This window comes from Humulus lupulus, chromosome 8 (assembly GCF_963169125.1).
Source record: "Humulus lupulus chromosome 8, drHumLupu1.1, whole genome shotgun sequence".
In the NCBI taxonomy this organism is placed as follows: domain Eukaryota; kingdom Viridiplantae; phylum Streptophyta; class Magnoliopsida; order Rosales; family Cannabaceae; genus Humulus; species Humulus lupulus.
The window spans coordinates 94,178,754-94,196,914 of NC_084800.1; positions in this window are offsets into that span (position 1 = coordinate 94,178,754).

The following is an 18,161-nucleotide window of genomic DNA, read 5'->3' on the forward strand; positions in this document are numbered from 1 at the left end:
CATTGTCAATTCGAGGGGAATCGAAGCTAATCCCGAGAAGATCAAAGCCCTGATCGATATGAAATCGCCAGTGAAGATCAAAGATGTGCAAAGTTTGACTGGAAGGATTTCCGCGCTCAGTAGATTTTTTTCAAAATCGACGGATAAATGCATCCCTTTCTTTAATCTACTGAGGGGCAACAAGAAGTTCGAATGGACTGAAAACTGCGAACAGGCTCTCCAAGCCTTAAAAGCCCACATGGCGCAGCGTCCTGTCTTATCAAAACCTATAGATGGGGAAACTTTGTTCATTTACCTGGCGATCACCGAATACGCTGCAAGTGCGGTGCTAGTAAGAGAAGAAGAAGGTGTACAAAAGGCAGTGTATTATGTAAGCAAGAGGTTAATCGGGGACGAATTGAGGTATCCTCCCATCGAAAGATTAGCCTACTGCCTAATATTGGCCTCAAGGAAGTTACGTCCGTACTTCCAAGCCCATCCAATCACAGTCTTGTTTGATCAGCCCCTTCGGCAAGTTTTGCAAAAGCCAGAGGCTGCTGGTCATTTGTTGAAATGGGCAGTCGAACTCGGGCAGTTCGATATCACATACTCACCGCGAGCAGCAATAAAAGGACAGGTCTTCGCTGATTTCATTGCTGAGTTCACTGAACTACCAGACATCGAGCAGGGTGGAAAGCCTAGTGCGCCTGAGCCTCAAGTCGAAGCTCCTTTGTGGAAGCTATTCACAGACGGATCGCCCAACGAATCTCACGCAGGAGCAGGAGTGATATTGATAATGCCGGAAGGGCATCGATTTCACTGCACTATTAGGTTTGATTTCACCGCTTCAAACAACGAAGCCGAGTATGAAGCTCTACTCGCCAGGTTAAGGTTGGCCAAAGACATGAGCATAAAAGTGCTGGATATTTACAGTGATTCACAACTGGTAGTGAATCAGGTCTTAGGGGAGTATCAAGCACGAGGTCTGAAAATGGTGGCCTATCTGAACAAAACCAAAGATCTGTTGGCACAATTTGAGAAATATACCCTCCAGCAAATACCTCGAGATCAGAATTCAAACGCAGATGCCTTAGCCAAACTCGCGAGTGCGAAGGATGCTGACACTTTGAATATAGTGCCAGTTGAACGACTGCGCGAGCCAAGCATACAAGCCAAAGAAACCAATATGGAGGTCTGGTTAGCAGACACATGGATGGCACCATACTTGGAGTATCTCACAAGCGGTATACTACCTGCAGATGGAAACAAAGCCAGGACCCTTCAGAGACAAGTTATTAGGTATATCCTGGTCGATGGGGTTCTATACCGAAGAGGATACTCAATGCCACTGCTCAGGTGTGTTACACCAGAAAAGGATAAAGAACTGATGAAAGAGGTACATGAAGGCTTCTGTGGAGATCACGCTGGGGGGCAGAGCTTATCAAAGAAGATTCTAAGGCAGGGTTATTTCTGGCCGACCATGAACGAAGACTCGATGGAGTTTGTGCGCAAATGCGACAAGTGTCAGAGGTTTTCCAAGATCCCACGGGCAGCTCCTAATGAGTTAAAGCAGATGCAAAGTCCATGGCCTTTAGCAGTGTGGGGTATAGATTTAATTGGGTCCTTGCCAATAGGAAAAGGTGGAGTGAAATACGCAGTTGTGGCAGTCGACTACTTCACCAAATGGGTTGAAGCTGAGCCACTCGCTACCATAACGACAAAGAAAGTGCTTGACTTTGTCATCAAGAACATTGATTGTCGATATGGATTGCCCAGAAAGATTGTCTCGGACAATGGCACCCAGTTTGATAGTGACCTATTCACAGACTTTTGCGATAGGCATGGAATCACCAAGAGCTTTTCTTCAGTTTCTCATCCACAAGAAAATGGGAAAGTCGAAGCAGTAAATAAGACATTGAAGGATACCCTGAAGAAAAGGCTCGAGGAAGCTAAAGGAGCATGGCCAGAACAGCTGCTTGAAGTACTCTGGTCATATAGAACGTCTCATCGAACAGCAACAGGTCATACCCCATTTTCCTTGGCATATGGGTATGAAGCTATGTTTCCTGTCGAGTTAGATCTGCCCTCGCATCGAAGAATCACATATGACCAAGACCAAAATAGCCAACTGTTGATGGAGTCCCTAGACCTGATCGAGGAGAAACGGAAAAAAGCCCAACTCCGAGTAGCTGCGTACCAGCAAAAAGTTGCTCGGTATTTTAACTCTAAAGTAAAAGAAAGAAAGTTCAACGTCGGAGACTTAGTGCTTCGAAGAGTCTTCTTAAACACTCGCGACCCAGCTGCTGGAGTACTCGGACCAAACTAGGAAGGACCTTACCAGATTGAAGAAGTCCTTCATCCAGGCACCTATAAACTTGCACGCTTAAACGGAGATCTCGTTCCACGTTATTGGAATGGAGAACACTTGCGCAAGTATTATCAATAAACAGTCCTTCTTAAAGGACTGGCTTGTATTAATTTTTACTTTTTACAAGTTTTGGAAAAGGGTTAGTCATGTTATATGGCTAATCGCTTATAAGTGTAAGATCTTTCAAAGATCACTCGTAAAGACACGTTTAGTCCATTTGAATACGAGAATTATAAGGGACTGTGCGCAGCCAGTCATTCTTGCCAAACTTTGTAATTTTTTACAAGTATTTGTTCATTGCGTGTGTTGTTTTGCTGTATTATAAGTTCTACATTTTATACCGAGCAGTAATGTTCGTACAGGTCGTGGTCAAGGCAAGTGACCAAGGACCTAAAGCTCCTCAATCACTTGGGGGGCATATAAGGTACATCGATAGCAAAGCATACCAAGAGGTATGTAAACACATGAACAAAATAAGTGAAAACATACTATGGTACTTAGAGTATTTTTCAAAATTTATATTTTGAAAAATCAAGCCAAAATACTATGCTAGGTTTGGTCATGCAAACAGATGTTATAATAAAGCAAAAATATTATAATGTCATTGGAATCCTTTTACACCGCGAGCAGTACTGCTCAGATGTAACTATTCAAGTAAAAGTAAAATAGCTGCCCTTCCAGCAATAAAATAAAATAAAAAATGTCTTTACATCACGACCCGTGGGTCGTGTAGTTGAGATAAACAGAAGAAAAAAAAGAATTAAGGAGCTGGAGGGTCTTGAGGAGCGCCTTGGTCGATGGTTGGGCCAGCTTCAGCGTCTGCGCCATCTATCCCTGCTGCCAAGGAAATCTCTGGGGAAGCAGGCACTTCAACCTTCTCTTCTTCCTCCAGAGGAATGGCACACTGCGTCATTAAAGTCCTCCTCAAGCGTTCGGACAGATAGTTGAAGTTAGCCTCCCGGTTGTGCTTCCAGAACTCGTAGAAGCAAAGATGAGTAGCTTCTTTGTACTTCTCCAAGTTCTTGGCTCCAGCTTCCTCAAGCTCTTTCACTCGTTTTCCAAGTTCCTCCGCCTCCTGCCTGCTGGCGATCAAGTCAAGCTCGAGCTGAACAGCTTCTTGATAATTGAGCTTGGCGCTTTCCCTAAACTTTTCCCTCGCTTCGTTGGATTTCTTCAGGGCGTCCCGGGTTTCCAGCAGCTCCTTGGTCAGAGTAGCTTTGTCCTCGAGCAGTTCATCTTTTTGCTTGGACAGCTCTGTCTTCTCTACAAGCAACTCGCCATTCTGTTGGGTAAGCTCGTTGTTTGTAGCTTCAAGTGCTTTCTTGGCCTCGGCAAGCCTGGCATCGAAGTTCCTGCCTCGAGACACCAGCGCCCCAGCACAGTGCCAGCCAGCGGTTATGGTCAGCAGTCCCTGAAGTCAGACAGAAAAAGATTACAAGTAAAGTACCCGCGCTACAACTATTGGTTGCTACATTATTTACCGAACTACCTACTGCCTGGAAGAAATCTGAATTTAAGATGGGAGTATTCTTAAAGTTGCCATCCCTGTCAAACAGATGACAGGGAATTGGCAAATGGTTTAAAAGCGAAATTACTGTACCGTTATCATCCGACGAGTCGTCAGAGAGTTCGGTAGGCTCGGCGGCCTTTTGCTTTCCTTTTCCCTTGGGATCCAAGGGACTCTCCGCTCGGTGAGTGTCGGTAGGTTCCCTGATTGTAACCCCAGTTGGTCTCCTCCGCGGAGGAGACGCTTGGGGTTGTTGCTCGGGTTCCACTTCGGCGTGAGCATTTCCCGCCAAAGGCCCACTCGTCGTTGGTTGAGGGTCCTAGAGGCCAGCCAACCTAAGGTTAGCCTCTGTAACTAAATTTTTGACACTTACTCAGCCTCTGACATGCTGGCTAAGAGTGCTGCCCTTGACTCTATTCCTGGAGTTGGATTTGGTCGCAACCATGGGCCTGAAACACATTGAAAGTTCAAGACATTGTGGTAGAAAAACACTAAGTGAAGAAGCCAGCGACGTGAAAATTTTACCTCCTTGTGTGAAAGCCAAGTTGTCTGCGACCAGGTTAGGCGTAAGGAAGTACTCCTGGTAGTACCTCCCCACGTTGGAGATATGGGTGGTGTCAGTCAGGAAAGTGCGCCCGGTTTCCTGATGACAAAGATGGAACAACCCCGTGCCTTCTTGGTTGGGGTTAGATTTGAGGTTGAACAGGTAGTTGACCTCATGTGGCGACGGCCCGGGCCAATTTTTCCGACTATACAAGATATAGAGCGCAGCGAGCATTCTATATCCGTTTGGGGTAATTTGGAAGGGAGCAACTTCGAAGTAGTTGGCCACCTCCTAAAAGAATGCATGAAGAGGCAAAGTGGCACCTGCCTCAACATGAAACCGCGACTAGGCGCTGTAAGCACCCCCAGGCAGATTAGCCCTTTGATCGAGGTTAGGTTTGACTAGGGTCACCCCTGTCAGATTGTATTTATTTAAGTAGTTGGCGATCATCACCCTACTCTCAGCGACAACATGCCACTCGACATCCAGCTGAATAGCGTGTCGAGGGCGGGCATGCCTTTGTACATTTGGGTCAGGAATATTTTCATCTCGACCACTGGTCGAGGGAGCATCAGCAGTAGGCTGATGAGAAGTGTTGGGAGTTTTTATTTTTCGAGCTTTAGTTTTGGTGCGAGCCATATTTTGGGTCGAAATTGGGGAAATGTTTAGGTTAAGGCGAGAAAAAGGAATGGCTGGTATTAGAGTCGAAGGTTGTTCTTCGTCTTCAAGCAGTTGAACTAAGAGATTGTCGTCGATAGGTCTTTCTCCTCCCCATGGGTCTTGCATATGAACTGCAAACAGACAAAGGAGGAGATAAGACGCACAGCCTGGGAACTTATGTTGAAAGTTGGAATAACGCTGCTCGCGTTTATCGACCAGCAGCATTCTAACTGAACACTAAGTTTTATGCTAGCAGTTTGAAAAATGGATCAAAAAGGAAAGTAAAAGGTTTTCTGAAAAGAAGCTTTTTCAACTCCTAAGGGGCGGGAAAAACCCAGTTTTTCAACTAGCCTAAAAATCGAATTTTTACGTCGATTTTACGCCCTAAACCTATAATCCTGACTATCAAACTAATTCCTAACTTATATAGATGAAAAGTACACTGCCCTATCAAGCATCAACGATATATACAAAATCCTCACAAATCTCTACTCAAGAACATGAAAAGTCTCATAACTCAAAAGCAGTATGCATGGTATCTCAAAGAGTTTAAAAGACGAAGAAAATTACCTGGATGAAGGTTGGAGATACTGAAAAATAGAAGCTTTGGGTCTGTAGGATCCTCGGCAAGGCGTCTGAGACCTTCGAAGCTCTGAGTTCTGGGATGGAGTTCTTGAGAGTTCTTGGCAGAAAATGGTGAGTAAAAGATTATAAGGTGAATGAGGGGGTTACTTATAGAAGCCGAAGTGTGACAAAAAGTAGTAATCATGACTTTCCCTTTTTCGAAGCATGGAGGAGTGTAATAGCCGTCGGAGTGGTTTCTTGAAAACTGAAGAGGCTTGATTAGACGTGATTAGGTCACGGTTTTCAAAAACGCACGAGGGCTCTGACAGATTTCGTGGGGCATATGAAAGGTTGTTTTCCTAAGTTTACTTATTGCTGGTCGCAATAAATAAACTTGGGGGGGAAAATGTTATCCAAAGAATAGGCGTGGATGACGTGGCAGACATTTTTAACACGTGACTGACACCTGGCAAATGTTCTGTTCGACTATCGACCAGGGAGGTTCCCCTAGCGTAACATTTGGACTTTATATAGGACTAGCTTGGTCGTATACTCCGTATATTTTGAGAAGATCTTATGCAATTATAACAATATCCGAAATTATCTCCCATAATTCATGAGTATCCGATTATTTAGGAAATAATATCTGTAACAAATTTATGTAATCCTCCTTGAGCCTATAAATAGAGAAGAAATAGCTCAAAGAGGGGACTTTTGGCTGATTTAAGTTTATGCTTTACAAGAGAATTAGAGCTATTTTATCTTACAATTGTATTATTCATCCTTCTAAGGTTTGTGAAACTCAGATAACCCTAGTTCTTTGATCACTCCTTTGAGAATTAATATCAATAATAGCTTAAGTGGACGTAGGTCATTACCAATTCGTGGGGCCGAACCACTATAATTTGTTGTGTCGTTTACTGTTTTTTCCATTAGATCTATTTCAATACCTTCCATCACATCAAGCATTTGACTCCGTGTCAGTTGACCAAAACGAAGGTCAACAATAATGAAAATTCTTGGTTTTAACGGTTTTATTTATTTTTTTCGTTAACTTTAACGGAATATTATTATATATAACAGAATATTCTTATATTTAACTGTAGATTGTAAACATGATTTAAACTTAAATCAAATTATATAAATAAATAATCGAACAAATTAAAATAAGATATTTTTGAGATATTTTACAATAAGAATTATTTAAAAATAATAAAATCATATGTTTTATAACTTTAATAAAATTTAATTAAACTTAAACTTAAGCTTCACTTATTAGAATAATATCATATTAAACATATAACATAATATAATCCACTATCAACTAGAAACAAACTTCTTTTAAAAAAAAACTAACAACAAACTTAAATTTAAAATCCATGTATAATATTAATATGATTGGAGCTATTTTTCTTCATCAAATTCACAAAAGGACATTGATGCATGTATACTACTCTACACTATGGCATTTTCTATTCTTATTTTATAATTTTTTTTTAAATATTATTGTAATTTATATATATGTCATTGTACGCCCTGGTTTTCCCACGGGCTGATTAGAAGGTCGTGCCTCGGATTAGTCAAGTTTAGTCCGAGGCGCCACAGACCGAGGATATTAGCTCGCCCAAATTGCCCAGAATCAGAAGGCCGAAGGTCAGATCAGGGGAGAAGCTCATATTACGAGCTTCTCATGGCACGGGTTGCCCACGAAGCTCTGACCCTCTACGAAGTCAACACACGCAAGATAAACGTGCATATATCTGACATCACGTGTCCGATATCCCCCTGACTTCTCGGATACGCAGCAAGAACGTGCGTATCAGACACCCACAGCTGGATTGGGCCGTGCGGCCCATTCTCTCCTTCCATGCTGATTAGACCACACTTATGTGTCAGGTTTAGGAATTAATCATGAATGTCACAGAGTTGATATGACAAATGGTAAGGTCACGGGATGACCTCCCTACCAACTTCCAGGTGCCTTCTCCTATAAATATGGAGACCCTGGGAGTTGATAGGGGTTGGGAAAAATAGTCTTTGAAGAACTATATACTGTGTAAACCAAATACCCAGAAGATATCAATAATATTGACTAGTGGAGTAGGAGGATGTTAACCTTCGAACCACTTAAAAAAAGTGTCTCGAGTCACCTAGTTCATCCTATAAGATTTCATATCTGTGACGGTTCTACTTTCAGTACTAATCCCTTTCTCTTCTCTTAATTACCTGTTGGCGAAGAACCGCGTCAACAGTTTGGTGCTTTCATTGAGAGCAAGTTCGATTAGTACTACCACCAACATCCAACTATGGTGACTACCCGATCCAGACATGGCAACGAGGCAGAACAGCAGGATGGGCAGGAGGCCCACCATGTTGCCATTCCTGATGAGCAAATTCCTGAAGTCCAGCAGAGACCAGGAAAGCAGCCGGCAGGCCAATATGACACTGGTAGTTCAGCGCCCCGACCGCCTAATCCGGACCCATGTTATTATACTGCGGTGGAGATGGAGAATGCTCAGCTGAGGAGCCAGTTAGCAGCCGCTGGTCAGCAAATTCGGGATATTCTGGACCGAATACCCCCTCTCGCAACCAACGTTAACGTTGGAGAGAGGCAAGGTGAGGCTCCTAAGTCTCGCCGAGGTAATCGATCCAGGCGTAGCCGTTCGGATAGGCTCCCTGCAGCCAACTCCACCCCTTCATCACACCATCAGGAGGCAAACTTCAGGGAAGTGCCTAGAACCGGACAGCAACAATACAGCCGTTCGGTTAGGACGTCAACTCCTAGCTCTCAGCCTTCCTCGAGGACGCCCAGGAGAGATCGAGGAAATTCCCGAAGAAGAGCTGGGGAGGGCCAGCGACGACAGCCCGTCCCCGAAGACCGTCATGCGCCTCATCCAGCTCGCCCAGAACGAGATCAGCAAGCTGGCAGGGCCGAGAGGCCCCCACCAAATTTGATTCGTCCAGATGGAACTAGGATTGCTTCCCCAGTCAGGCATCCTCCTTCTCCAATCAGACATCCGTCTCCTCAGCCCGTCCGGGACATCCCGGCCTACGGGGGTAGTAGGGGAGACCCGCCGTCAGCTGGGCTTTCCCGGCGCAGCAGGGTGCCAGGGGAAGGATCAGGTCGTAGCCGCCAAAGACGCACCCCGAGCCTGTCCAGCAGGAGTCACTGGACCGGTAGTCGACGGAGTAATCTCTCGGGAGGAGACCTGCGTCAACAACTAAGTTCGGCACAGAGTCACCAGACTACTCAGGGGGGCGACCTTCGAGACCGCCTCAATTCTCACAGAGAAGATCGAGTTAGGGATGGTAGCCAGGCCCGCTCAGTGGGAGCCCGATCCGAAGTACGTAACGGAGGGAATGTCCCAAATAACCTGTCTCAAGATAGGAGGGGCAACAACCCACCTAATATGTACAACGGGTCCGGAGCTGTTGAACAGCACCGGAATAACCCAGGATCTCAGGACAAAACCCTAGAGCGCCTAACTCAAATGGAGGAACTGATGAAGAAGCTCCTATCGGAAAAAGAAAAAGACGAATATGATTCAGGGGACGAGATGGAACTCTTCGCCCCCAATATAGCGGCAACGGCATACCCTTCTGGCTTTCGTATGCCCCACTTGTCAAATTTCAACGGGGACGGAGACCCGTCTGACCATTTAGGGATGTTCAACACCCTAATGATGGCCCACAACATCGGCCCGGAGCTGCGTTGCTTGATCTTTCCTTCCACACTGACTGGGCCTGCCAGGCAATGGTTCAAGCAGAGTAAAAGGCAGTCAATCAGCTCCTGGAAGACCTTTTCGGCTGACTTCAAGAGGGCATTCCGTGCCTCTCAGGCCGCCCAAGTCCAGGCCGATTCCCTAGCTAACGTGAGGCAGCAGCCCGGTGAAACGTTGAAAGCCTACTTGAGCAGATTTGCAAATGTCGCTGCTCGAGCAAGGGACGCTGACGATAGCTCCAAGCTCATGGCCATGAGGACCGGAATCCTGGTCGGCGGAGACTTGTGGAAAGATATTCAAAGGAGGGGAGTCAGCTCGGTTAGCGAATTCCTTAACAGAGCCCAAGAGTGGATAAACCTAGAAGAAGCTGAAGCTTCAGCCGCAGGGACCAGCCAGGTCCCCGAGAAGCCCGCTGGGACGGGGACGGAGATCATAGTGGCGACTCCCGACGTCGCGCAGAATAACCAGCCCGATGGTGGCAAAAGAAAAGGGCATGGTGAAAATAGCCAACACGGCCAGAAGAAGAATAAGTCTGTGGATAAATTCAAGCCCGTGTTCACAACTTATACCGAGCTCACCCAGTCCAGGGAAAATATTTTCCTGGCCAACGCTACTCGGGTCCCCTGGAAGAGGCCGGAGCCATTGAAACACCACAAGGGAAAGAGAGACGCTTCCAAATTCTGCCGTTTTCATAACGACGTCGGGCACAACACCGACGACTGCAGGCATCTCAAAGATGAAATCGAGACTCTCATCCGAGCAGGCCCCTTGCCGCAGTACTCGCGGAACAGGGTCCCGGCAGGTCGACCCGTTCCGGAGGTCCCGGCCATTCAGCCCGGGCCTCGGGTAGATCAGGACGTCCTTCCCCCCGTGGTCGAGGGAGAGATATCCACCATTTTTGGAGGACCACACATGGCTGGCACGAGTAGAGGCGCCCAGAAGAGGTATGTGAATGAATTAAAAGCTCACAACGGAGCGGAGTTCGCCCCGGAGCAGCGTCAGTCGAAACATCAACGATTAGAGAAACAGCCGATAACTTTCACGGAAGAAGATGCAGGCCATGTCCAATTCCCTCATAACGATCCTTTGGTTGTAGCAGTCCAACTCGCTAACCGGAAAGTAAGGAGAGTGTTGGTGGACAATGGGAGCTCGGTGAACCTCCTATTCCGATCCACCTTAGAAAAGATGGGCCTGACCGTCGCCGAGCTAAAAGCGACCTCGGTGATGCTGTATGGCTTTTCGGGAGAAGGATCAGCAGCGATAGGGACGATCGAACTGGTGATCACCCTAGGAGAAGAATCTCGAACAGTGTCCAGACTACTCGAGTTCGTGGTCATTGACTGCTCCGCTGCCTACAATGCCATCTTGGGCCGACCTACGCTCATAGCTTTCGAGGCTATCACTTCCGTCCGGCACCTCGCCATGAAGTTCCCTACTTCAACAGGGGTCTGTACTATCAAGGGCGATCAGCTTGCTGCCAGGGAATGCTACAGCATTTCTATGAAGGGAAAATCTAAACCCGGGCAGCTAACAATGGCCATTCAGGGCCAAGAGGAATCCCAGGGACCCAAGGCGGCCCCTGAGATTGAAAAACCTCAGGTTCCCAGAGAAGAAAAGCTCGCCATAAGTGAGGACGTTGACCCCCGGATAGGCGAGGACAGGTCCGAGCTCCAGGCTATTGAGGAGCTCGAGGAGGTGAATATTGATAAACAAAACCCATCACAAACGGTTAAGCTCGGAAAGAACCTCTGTGACAAAAGAAAATAGGAGCTGACTACGTTTCTGCAGAGAAACCTAGACGTATTCGCATGGTCGCACGAAGACATGATAGGGATCAGTCCGAGCGTCATCATGCACACGCTCCACCTAGATAAAAGCGTCCCTGCCAAGTCTCAAAAGCAGAGGCGTTTAGGGACGACCCAAGTCGAAGCCCTTGAAGAAGAAGTAGCCCGGCTCAAAAAGTGTGGCTTCATCCGCGAAGCCAAATTTCCCATTTGGGTTGCCAATCCCGTGTTAGTTCCGAAGCCAAACGGGAAGTGGCGGACCTGTATCGACTTCTCCGACCTGAATAAATCCTGCCCCAAGGATTGCTTTCCATTGCCGAGGATCGATCAGCTGGTGGATGCCACGACGGGGCACGAGCTAATGTCCTTCATGGACGCGTACTCAGGCTACAATCAGATCGCGATGAATCCGGCAGACCAGGAGCATACCAGATTCATGACCCCGACTAACGTCTATTGCTATAAGGTCATGCCGTTTGGCCTGAAGAAGGCCGGAGCGACCTACCAAAGGCTAGTAAACAGAATGTTCGCGGACCAGATCGGAAAAAACATGGAAGTGTACGTCGATGACATGCTTGTCAAGTCAAAGACTGTCGACAACCACGTTGCCGACCTGGAAGAATGTTTTAACATACTGCGAGAATATGGCATGAGGCTCAATCCTCAGAAATGCACTTTCGGCGTCGCATCGGGGAAATTCCTGGGTTTCATAGTAAATACCCGAGGAATCGAGGCAAACCCCGACAAGATCAGGTCACTGCTCGAGCTTCCTTCCCCCAGGTCGCGAAAATATGTCCAAGGCCTCACAGGAAGGGTGGCAGCGCTCAACCGGTTCATTTCCAAGTCAACCGACAAGTGTCTGCCCTTCTACAACCAGCTCTAGGGAAACAAGAAATTTGAGTGGACAGTAGAATGCGAAAGCGCATTCCTCGACCTGAAAGCGCATTTGGCTGAACCACCTGTGCTATCCAAACCCAAGGCAGGAGAACCTCTTTTCCTCTACATGGCCGTCACTGAGGACGCAGCTAGTGCTGTGCTGGTACGAGAAGAGGATCAGGGTCAGAAACCAGTCTACTACATCAGCAAGAGACTCCTCGGAGCTGAATCAAGATACCCAGTGATGGAAAAACTGGCGTTCTGCCTAATCACGGCCTCACGAAAGCTCAGGCCGTATTTCCAGTCCCATTCTGTGCACGTCATGACCGATCAGCCTTTAAGGCAGGTTTTGCAAAAGCCTGAAGCATCGGGACGTTTGCTACAGTGGGCAGTCGAACTCAGTCAATTCGAGATTTTCTATACTCCCCGAACTACCATAAAAAGTCAGGCCTTGGCCGACTTCGTGGCGGAATGCACGGGATTCCAGGAGAATCCATCGGAAGAATTACCTCAGGTCGCCCCCCCGCGTTCGTCGTGGAAGATCTTCGTTGATGGTTCATCTAACGAGAGCGGCTCCGGGGCCGGAATCATTCTGATATCCCCCGAGGGACATAGATTCCACTCGGCGCTAAGGTTCGGGTTCAAGGCGTCTAACAACGAGGCAGAGTACGAGGCTTTGTTGGCCGGACTTAGGATAGCTAATGAGCTAAAGGCGAGCTCTGTCCAGTGCTTCAGCGATTTCCATCTCGTGGTGAATCAGGTTCTGGGCGAATACCAGGCGCGGGGACCCAAGATGGCCGCCTATTTGGCAAAGGTAAAGTCCGAGCTGTCTGCGTTTGGGCGAGGGTCGGTCGAACAGATACCTCGGGAGCAGAACGCCAACACAGATGCTCTCGCCAAACTCGCCACCTCGGGGGAGGCGGAAACCCTGGGGTTGGTGCCTGTAGAATTCTTGGAGAGACCAAGTATAGAAGGAGATCGGGTAGAGATTGAAATGATTGACATTAGGCCGACATGGATGACTCCCATTCTTGAGTATCTCGTCGAGGGAAAGTTACCCGAAGGGCGTAACGACGCACGGCGAGTACTTTATCAAGCTCCTAGATATACTATAGTCGAGGGAGTGTTATACCGACGTGGGCATTCCCTACCTCTCCTCCGGTGCGTTCTTCCAAGTGAAGCGAAGGCCATCCTGCAGGAAGTTCATGAAGGATTCTGCGGGGACCACACTGGGGGGCAGAGCCTGGCCGTAAAGGTTCTCAGGCAAGGTTATTATTGACCGACTCTGTCCAAAGACTCAATCTCGTATGTGAAAAGGTGCGACAAGTGCCAGTGATTCGCTGTGGTTGCCCGAGCTCCTCCGGTCGAGCTAAAAATGATTTCGTCTCCTTGGCCATTCGCCGTCTGGGGAATAGATTTAGTAGGCGCCCTGCCCACCGGAAAGGGCGGGGTCCGTTACGTCGTGGTAGCCATTGACTACTTCACCAAGTGGGCCGAGGCAGAGCCGTTGGCGACAATAACATCGAAAAAAGTGCTAGACTTCGTGGTTAAAAGCATCATCTGTCTATTTGGCCTACCTAAGAAGATCGTCTCGGATAACGGCACTCAATTTGACAGCGACCTGTTCACCGAATTTTGCGAAAGGCACGGGATCGTGAAAAGCTTCTCGTTCGTGGCCTATCCTCAGGCGAACGGCCAGGTCGAGGCTGTCAACAAAACTCTAAAGGCAAGCCTCAAGAAAAGGCTGGATGAGGCAAAGGGGGTCTGGCCAGAACAGCTCCCCCAAGTCCTGTGGGCATACCGGACCTCGCATCGGACTTCTACAGGTCACACTCCTTTCTCCCTAACCTTTGGGAGTGAAGCAGTCCTCCCCGTGGAAGTTAAAGTCCTGTCGCATAGAGCCCGGTCTTACGACCAAGATAGGAACCATGAGCTCCTATGTCATTCGCTAGACCTTATCGATGAAAGGCGAGAAGATTCACAACTCCAACTCGCCCATTACCAACAAAAGATCACTCGCTACTTCAACACTAAAGTCAAAAAGCGTGCCTTTAGCATCGGCGATCTGGTCTTAAGAAGAGTTTTCCTGGCCGAGAAAGATCCCAGAGAGGGGGTTTTAGGACCGAGCTGGGAAGGACCATACCAGGTCATCGAAGTCATCAAGGAGGGAACTTATAAGTTAGCTCGACTTGATGGAGGGGCGATCCCGCGAACTTGGAATGCCATCCACCTAAAGAAATACTATCAATGATCCACTTGTAAGGCCTGGAAGGCCAATTTCTATGTATAAATAAAAATCAAATGTTTCTCTTTATTTGCAAGTGTGATTTTAAAGTAACCACGAAAGACCCTTTCTCAGTTACTTGGGGGGCATATGGTACCTGGATATAACCAGGTCTCCTTAACGACTTGGATGTTGATTCTTATCTATGGATAAGGGTTAACACGAACTAAGTCCTATCTTGGTTTTAACCAGGTCATAAAACTTAGAAGTTAACTAAAATTTATTGACCGTGGTTCTTCTTTAAAGAGCTCGGGATATGGATAAAAGTTGACGCGAACTAAGTTTTCAAAATAAGTTCCTGGTTTTAACCAGGTCATAAAACTTAGAAGTTAACTAAAATTTATTGACCGTGGTTCTTCTTTAAAGAGCTCGGGATATGGATAAAAGTTGACGCGAACTAAGTTTTCAAAATAAGTTCCTGGTTTTAACCAGGTCATAAAACTTAGAAGTTAACTAAAATTTATTGACCGTGGTTCTTCTTTAAAGAGCTCGGGATATGGATAAAAGTTGACGCGAACTAAGTTTTCAAAATAAGTTCCTGGTTTTAACCAGGTCATAAAACTTAGAAGTTAACTAAAATTTATTGACCGTGGTTCTTCTTTAAAGAGCTCGGGATATGGATAAAAGTTGACGCGGACTAAGTTTTCAAAATAAGTTCCTGGTTTTAACCAGGTCATAAAACTTAGAAGTTAACTAAAATTTATTGACCGTGGTTCTTCTTTAAAGAGCTCGGGATATGGATAAAAGTTGACGCGGACTAAGTTTTCAAAATAAGTTCTTGGTTTTAACCAGGTCATAAAACTTAGAAGATAACTAAAATGTATTGACCGTGGTTCTTCTTTAAAGAGCTCGGGATATAAATAACGGTTAACCCGAACTAAATTTATAAAAATAAAGAGATGAAGCGTAGCCAAAGGCATGAAAAAATATATAACTTGAAATTGCAAGGCAAATCGTCTCGAGGTGGAAACACCTCATGAAAAAATTACAAAGACAAAATAAAATAGTTCAAAATGCTCAAAGAGAAGTGTCCTAAGCCCCATCAGTTGGCCCTTTGGAGGTCGCGGTCTCGCCCTGCTCCGCCACGACGGAGGTCTCTCCAGTCTCCGAGGGAGGTACCTCTTTGTTTAGTCGGGCTTGGAGCTTTGGCAGCAAAAAAGCCCAGAGGTCCGGCGGCATGAAAGAAAAGTCCGCATCCGGGTTATGGGCCCAGCAGTGATAGAACAGGTCCTGCATGGACTGCTCCGAGATGACCCGCTCGGCTTCCAAGGCGACCTCCAGGGCAGTCTGGGCCTCGGTCTTCGCTGCCTCGAGATCTGCTCGCGAAGTGGCAAGGGAGGTTTTAAGTTCTCGGTTCTCAGAGCGGCTCCTCTCTAGCTCGGCCTTCGAAGCCGCCAGCGCATCTTTCGCCGCCTGAGCTTCCTGGAGGGCGGCCTGGCACTCAGCCTCCATCTCCTCGAGCTTAGCCTTGGTCCTAGCGATACCTCGATGAGCGGCAGCAATGCCCTGCGAGAAAGGAATGATAAGTTGGCTAAGCGGAGAAACAAGGCATTGTGCAAGTGTTACAGCTTTAAAAGAGTGGGGCAGATTACTGTTAGGGTCATGTCCAGTGAAGACTCTATGACTCGGACCGGGCTCGTTGCTTCGATAGCCCGGAGATCCTTCTCTTTGAGTTTGTAGAAGCGGCCGACGACATAGCTCGCCGACTCATACACCGTCCCCCGGAATGCTTCTGGGATCCTTCCAAGATCCTGGGGATCGACCGGGATGCGTACGTCTGGAGTCCCGACCTCCAGTACCACGTTCTGGATGGCTGGTGGAGACCGCTGGGGCGGCGGGGGCATGTGCCCTGCTCGGGCAACAGGGAGGATCGCCCCCTCGACCTGGGATGGCGGGGTCTTTTCCTTCTCCTTAGCCGGGGATTTGGTGGAGGTCCCAGCCGAGCTCTTGGACTCTCGGAGCCTTTTCAACCTTGGCCCCGTTGGGGGGTTCCCGCCAAAGACCACGCCCCGCAGATTACCTCCGGGCTGAGACATCTCTTCTGCCAAGGACAAAAAACATGGTTATTACAGGGATCCAATCATACAGAAATAGAAGCGAAAGTTTAAAAGCAACAAGTAAATGAATGCTAAGGGAGCCCTACCCCCCGAGCTGGAAGAACCTAAGGCGATTATCTCACGAACTGGCGCAGGTTCTAGGTCCGGTTCTGACTCGGGGCTGGACTCCTCTACATACTGCCTAAGCCCCAGAGCATAGATGCCCCTCTGGAGCGACGGCCACGTGCGTAAGTTGATCCCATACTCCTAAAAAATAATCGACCTAAAAGCTAGGGTGTTATCTACTACTACGGTACCCCTAGGCCGACTCTCTTGGTGATCCAGCACGAGCCGGTCAACACAATGGAGGAGGAGTGTGTCTAGGTCCGAGTTCCTCCCGTGACGATGGATGATCTGCCTAGGATTGAACCTAACCAGCCGGGGGTCTGCAGTGGCCCTATCTACATTCTTAAATAAGTAAGGGTTACCTTGGCCGGAAGGACCCGCGGCTGCTCCGGATTGGACCCTCTCCTCGCCCATCCTCTGGGCGACCTCAAAGGTCCTCTTCCTGTTCATCATGAGAGGAACCTCGTCGCCCTCCTCCTCACCTTCGTCGTCGGCAATCTCCTCCACGACGGTCGGTCAGTTGTCGCGAGCTGGGGGCGGCCCCCGGGGCCTCTTCAAGTTCAAAGTCTGATTTGGAAAAATCAGCTTGCAGTATACCATCGTCTCGTCCGTCACGAGCACGCGATAGTCTTTCTCACTGGGGGGCAAGCTCACCAGTGTTTCGTATTGACCCCGCCAGCAGACGGTAAGAGTTGGGAGGGAGCTGAAATGGGGCCAACCCCACATAATTCAGGAAATCAGCGAAGTACTGATCCAGGGGGAGGAAGGCCCCTGCCTTGAAGTGTTCACCGCTCCAGGCCGCGAACGACTCGTCGAGCGGCGTGCAGCTCCGCTCACCCTCCGCAGCAGGTCGGGCAATTACGGAGGCCCTCCCCAGGGGAATGTTGTGGTTGAGGAAGATTTTGGTGATCTTTGCCTGGTCGGTTATCTTTGAGACGATTCTCTCCGCCTCGAAAAACGCGTCGGGGGCAACCTCGACCTGTTTTTCCACGGCCGGCCCAAAGTGGGGAATCGGCGAGCTAGGCACCACCGCCTTTCCTTTCTCTTTCTGGGAGGCCGAGCTTCCCACGTTCTTCTGGGGCAGATTCCTCTTCGGGGCCATCTGGTCGCCTATCGAACAAAAGAAACACTTTAGAAAAGGCGACCCAAGCGGGAGGACGAAGCAATTATTCGTTACCCGAGCTGAGGTAAGCCCAGCCCGGGGAGAGTGGAACCACGCGGTACAATGAACATGCGCCTATGCCCTTAACAGATCCCCGATTACTCGGAATTCGTGTGTCAGGAGGTTCAGAGTAAATACTTTCCTTGGGGGGAAAGTTTCAGCAGGCAGAACGTTGCAAAACTGCTTTTGAGGCGTATTCCCTAAGCTACCCGGTTTTGCACCCAAAATTTCTAAAGATCCTACCCAGAAATGGTTCCTGAAGGAGCATTTTGAAACCCATGCCCCAAGGCGATTTCCTACAATAAGAGTGCCCTAGTCTAAAAAGGGCTGTCACCCTCCATACCCACGCAACCTAGAAACCCCATGCATGCGACTACAGTAAAAAATTTCTTACCTAAGCTACAGTAGCATATTTTCAAAACGGACAGGGTCAGAAAACTTACAGTGTATTGCTGGGTGATGAGCGAGAGTGTTGCGCTGGTGAGGGCTTCGTCGGTGCAGTGGCTTCCAAAGCTTTGGAGAAACTTGTGCGCCTAAGCTTCCTGAACA